A 6,000-nucleotide genomic window follows, 5' to 3' on the forward strand; every position below is an offset into this window, starting at 1 on the left:
ACAAAGAATAATGTTCTTGTTGTAAATGAAGCACTTTTAGTCTTGGGCTCAATCCCACCTGAAAATTCTGATGCTCGCGCTACAAGCGTCTCTCGAGAGGAAACCCGACGCTTGTAGCGCGAGCATCAGAATTTTCAGGTGGGATTGAGCCCAAGACTAAAATAATACACCCCAAATATACATCTATATACAATTAAAACTTTACCATTAAACATTAATTTGTGATTCAGCACAAAATATTATGGAGTATACCAAACAAAAAGCATAACTGTGCACCTCATATAATCATTTCACTGCAACTCTTCACACACACTGAGACAAAGCAACCACGCATCACAAAATAATCCCTCACAAAAAAGTTATTTTGTATTGTAACCATTCATTATATAAACATTATTCATAAGCAAATATAATCATTCTATATTTTGACAGAAATGGCAAGCAAACTTCAGTGACTGGAGAAGTACTTCCCCAAAGATGGATTGAGTGATGACCAAGTCACTAACGGTGAACAATATCTGTTATAAAGCAAGCAAATAAGCAACCCAGCAATAGATTGTTAACTGCACTTAGCTAAACCCTGCACCCTGATCTCTCTATAGTATCCTTTTATCTAAGATGTATCACCAGGTATGCTACTCTGCCACATGTATCCTTGTATCTAATATATGCCTCTTCACGGACCACTCTGTCACCTGGTCACTCACACCAACTGATGTACTGCATCATCCTATGTTATATTCTGTATGTGCAACTTTCTGTAACACAGCTGCTTCTAAGATAATGCACCCAGTTACATTAGGATTTGGCTGTGCTATACAAATAAACAAACTAAACTAAACTAAACTAACTTATACATAATTTATTTAAATATGAATTTCTCATTTTTTTACACTGCGTAATGTAGAAGAAGCAACTACCCCCACAATCTACACCTAATCATGAAGAAGCAGAGCTGCTACAAAGAGAACCCCGATTACCAAATCTTCAAAATCAAATCACCAACTTGTCTTTACAAATAAAAGAACTTTAGTAATCAATTTGTAGAACTTCTGACATATGTTAAAAAACCTGTAATTGGAAATGTTGATTTTCACTGGCCTACTTATTATTTGTTATTATTTTATTGTTTAATGCACAGACCGAGCTAGAGAGCAGCGGAGCGCTGTACAGAGTGTGGGTAGCCGGCATTTGGGCTGTCACCTTTTAACAGTAGCTCAGTACAGTGAGGTCTATGCATCGGTATGAGCATCCATTGGAATTAGTCCTTGCCCAGGTGTTGTTGAAATAGCCATTTTTTGTGAGATTTGTGAAATTGGGGAATTGTGGGGGGCATTCCAATCCGACACCGGGATCGAGTTCCAGCAGATGGGTGCATGACAAGAGAAGGATTTCTTTAGGGTTGTGATTCAAGCTGGTTTGCTGATATGCTGCACGAGGAGCGTGTGCCACCCGATATGTGAAGCTTAGCCACCAGGTACGCTGGTGTGCTACTCGTGACTGCTTTGTAGATGATACATGCAGTCTTGATCAGTATCCTGGCTTGAAGTTGAAGCCAATGTAATTCACGTAGTATTGGTGTAATTTGGTCAAATTTCTGTGCTCCCATAATAAGACATGCTGCAGTGTCATGGACTGATTTTAGGGGAGCCAAGTGAGCAACAGGGAGCCCTGTCAGGTGTGCATTTCCCTATCGATGAGCAAGACTAAGGGCCTGCACAACAGTCCGGAAGTCCTGCGGCGGCATGAAGGGTTTGATTTTTCGAAGGGTAGAGATTCAGAGCCTAGGCTATTTGGGCTTTCTTGGATATATGTTTCTGGAAGGTGTGAGGCAGGCATGGTGTCGTAAGTAAGGACACAGACACAAAAGGTACACATTTCAACACCTTTATTAAGTTTGACTGTGGTTCGGAGAGTTCCTAACTGGCCCTAATTCTATAATGGGAGTAGTCTTGACCATCAAAGTAAAATAAAACGGTCCAAGTCAGTCAGTCAAACAAAGGAAAAGGTCTGTGGGCCTCATTAGGACCCTGGCGCTCCCGTAATGAACGGTGCCGGTGCGAGACCGGCACCGTTCATTACGGGATGCCCTATTACGAGGCCTGCTAGCGGGTCCCGCTTTTCACCTATGGTCTGACCAGACGTGAAAAGCGGGACCCGCTAGCAGGCCAGGATGCTAACAAGCCAGGATGCTAACAACGGGCCCGTTATTAACAGGCCCGTTGTTAGCACCCTCCCTATTAGCATTGAGCCCTATGGGGGCTCGAATGGGAATGGGGATGTACTGGGTCCGGGTTCCTCAAATGAGGAATTACCAGGTCCTCCAAGGCTGGAATGGCCTGGTAATTCCTCATTCGAGGAACCTGGTCCTGGTAGCCGGTAAGGGGGTAGCCATGCAGCTAATAGCGGCATAGCTACCTCCAAACTTGTAATGACCCCCTGTGTCATAAACATATACTTGCCCTCACATTTCACAATGAGTGTATCAACAAGAATTTCAAAACTGCAATGAAAGTGGCTCACCACTACATCCCCCAAGTTGAGTTCACTGGGGTTCTTACAAGGGGGGTATTATGCACAGTTCAAAGATTTCCCATAAATCTGTCAGACTTCCCTCGCCTATTTCAATGTTAGTTTAATATGCATCACTGTTCTCTTCGATGGAAGAATGGAGAAACAGCTTCAAAATTCTTTAAAAAACATATATTAGCAATGTTCCTTCTTAATTACTTTTCTTCAAACACTTAAGCATGGCTGAAACACCTTCCAGCCAAACAGCTCTGCTTCACAGGGGTTGGGAGAACTGGGTGAGTGACAGCTACTCTGCAATGAATGGGGGAAAACTGTTTAAAAGGTGAGTCTCCAGGACTGGAAAGCAGAGTCGACCACTGGATTGAAAGAACCGAAAACGAGCTGAAGGAAGATGACTGCTGCAACTCCTGGACCGTTGGTTTGCCCAGTGAAGCCCTGCTGCAGGTCCAAATTCCCTGAAACTCTATCAACAGAGAAGCCTCTTCAAGGGCGACTTCTTCCTTTGAGCTGGTGGGAACAACCAACTCGTAAGCCACCTGAACATCGTCTCCATACTTGTCAAATTTATATCAGAGTGCTGTTGAAAACCAGATAGCCAGTAAGAAGGATACCAGTTTGTGGACTTTAAGGCACCCACACCTTAAAACCAACATTTTGCCAAGATTGTGGCGTCTTCCATGGGCAGTGCAGGTAGCTCCCAACGTCCTCCTTCTTGTCCCCACGACTGAAGCTCAGGAAAAGCGAGATCTGCAGGAACTGCCAGGAACAACTGCCTCAGCTACAGCTTTTCTTCATACTTACATTATTTCTGCCACAGTGAAACTTTCCCAACTTTGGAGTCTTGTTCGCTCCTAATCCGACATATAACTCTTTTTCTGGCAAGCTACTTATAAGAGCATTGGCAAAGGCTTAACTGTTTACTACCAGAACTGTGCTATCCTATCCAAGACACTGAGCCATTGACTTTGGCCCAGGTCTATTTACTTGAATTGCCTGTTGTAGTGAACTGAAACTATTTGCCCTGCCTACAAAGGTAATTGTGCTTTAATTATTTTAACTTTTGTCTTTCTACCCCTTTTGAAAGTTACTGAAGTGCCATTTTGCTCCCACTTCAGGGAGCCTTACTTGTTCAGAAACGTATTAGTTGTGAACTGTAGTCTACTATATTGTGATATTGAGCTCTTTCTCACTATTGGAATGTTTTCCAACTGACTGTTTAAATAAATATATATTCTTTTACAAAGAAACCTTGATTAATGTTTGTTCGACCTACTGTGATTGCAAGTCCTTTGTGTAACATCTTGTACTGCTCACATCCCACTTCAGATAAGTCTGGCTGCTCTGCCACTGCTACCATATAACTGTGTAGTACAGGCTTGTACCAAAGGTGAGATTGTGCTTACACGGTAGTCTTAATTGTGTGTAGTTGTTACGCTCACCTGGTATCCACAGGGGTGCCACACGATACTGGATGGACGTCTAAGTGATATCCCTGACCCCTCTCTGCTTGGTTATGTGCCAGACCTTGGGTAGTGCCTTAGGTTTTTGTGCCTTGAACTCTCAGTCCTGTGTATCTGTGCAGGGGAGCGTGGTCGATGCGGGTGTACCGTGGATTTAGTTGCTTCACTGGTCCGTATGCCCTTATGTCGGGTCCAGACCGGCTCTGCTTGCTGTGTTCCAGGTGAGTTTGTTTGTTTGTTTGTTTATTCACTTAATTACGCACACCAAACCCGGAGGTAATACAGCGCAACAATATGCAAATGCAAAGCTTACATAGTTATACAATATGTGGAAGTATACAAATATAATGGCAGTTGCAGTAGATACAGAATGCAGTTCAGAGTACAAATAGGAGACTGAGGGCCTCATTACACAGTAGGCGGTAAACCATGGCGCTATTAGCGCCATGGTTCATGCCGGTAATTTACCGGAACCGCCTTGGAGGAAAGGGGAATTACCGCCCTATTCCAAGGTTGGGAAGGCGGTAATTCCTCCTTCCTCCATTGCCCTTCCCCATTCCCATTTTTGCCCCATAGGGCATAATGGGAATGGGGAAGGCGCTAATTACGGTACCACAAATTGCGGTACCGTAATTAGCACCCCGGTCCCTTTGCGGGTTCTTTTTTTTAACGCCTGCTAAAAGCAGGCGTTAATGTACCAACCAGCAAAGGGACCTCGTAGTAAGGCGGTAAGGGTTTACCGGTACCGGTAAAATACCGGTACCGGTAAACCCTTACCGCCTACCGTGTAATGAGGCCCTATATATTTACAATAATATATAATGTACAAATATACAATTTAAAAGATAATTCGCTATGTGGAGCTCACAGACTCAACAGGTAGAGTAGAGACATACAGTGGCTGTGAGTGTCAACAGTAGGCAATGTTCAAATATGCAAATTACTGGATGTTCTGCTGCTATGTAACAATAGACGCGCAAATGGAGCACATTCCACTTGTACTACAAGGTAGCATGCCGTTATGTGAGGGAAAGTGGGTAAGTGGCCAGAAAGAGTAGGAGACTATGGGTCAGTCAAGATGATATGTTTGATAACATTTTTCCTAAAGTGTAGGAAAGGTTGGTCCCTACGCAGGTCTTGAGGAATAGTGTTCCATAGTTTTGCTGCCATTACAGGGAAACTATTACCGCCGATGGTGGTAACTCTAAATCTGGGAATAGTCAGACAATTGGTATTGCCAGCTCTAGTTGGGCTGGTAGAGATTATTCTTTGGAATTTATCTGACAAGTAGCTAGGGGCAGCATTGTTAAGGGCTGTGTGCGTCAAAGACAATGTTTTAAGCTGAATTTTGTTATTTGTGGATAGCCATTTATGTTGGCGTCTGAGGGATGAAATGTGAGTTCTTTTATTAGTACCTAGGGCTGCTCTTAAGGCATTATTTTGTAATATCTGGAGCTTCCGAATGGTAGTTTTATTGGCCCCACTGTAAAGGGCATTACAGTAGGCAATTCTGGAGAGTTTTAAGGTTCTGGCCAAAATCAAACAGCTGTCCTCAGAGAGGAAGGGTTTACCTGCTCGTAGCAGCTTGCAGGTATGAGCTGTGGATGAATGAAGGGATTTTAATTGTTTGTCAAAAGACAGTGTGGAATCCAGATAGAAACCAAGGGTTTTTACCTCCTTAGAGACTTTGATAGTGTTCTCGTCAATATTAAATGATGCAAACTCCTGTCCTAGTTTTTTGATATTGGCCTGTGAACCCAGAATCAACAGCTCAGTCTTATCATCATTCAAGCATAGGCCATGAGTGGCCATCCATGCTTGGATGATAAGATATACCTTGCTCACCAACTCCGTGTCCTTATATGATCCCCAGAAAGCGGGAGGAGAATCTGAGTGTCGCCTGCATAGTTCGTATAGGTGACACCCAGAAGGTCCAGATCATCAAACAAGGGTTCGGGGAAAATATTGTAGAGTGTTGGCGGGACACAGGAGCCCTGCGGAACACCGC

Source organism: Ambystoma mexicanum, chromosome 2p (assembly GCF_040938575.1).
Source record: "Ambystoma mexicanum isolate Mex_15411 chromosome 2p, UKY_AmexF1_1, whole genome shotgun sequence".
NCBI lineage: Eukaryota > Metazoa > Chordata > Amphibia > Caudata > Ambystomatidae > Ambystoma > Ambystoma mexicanum.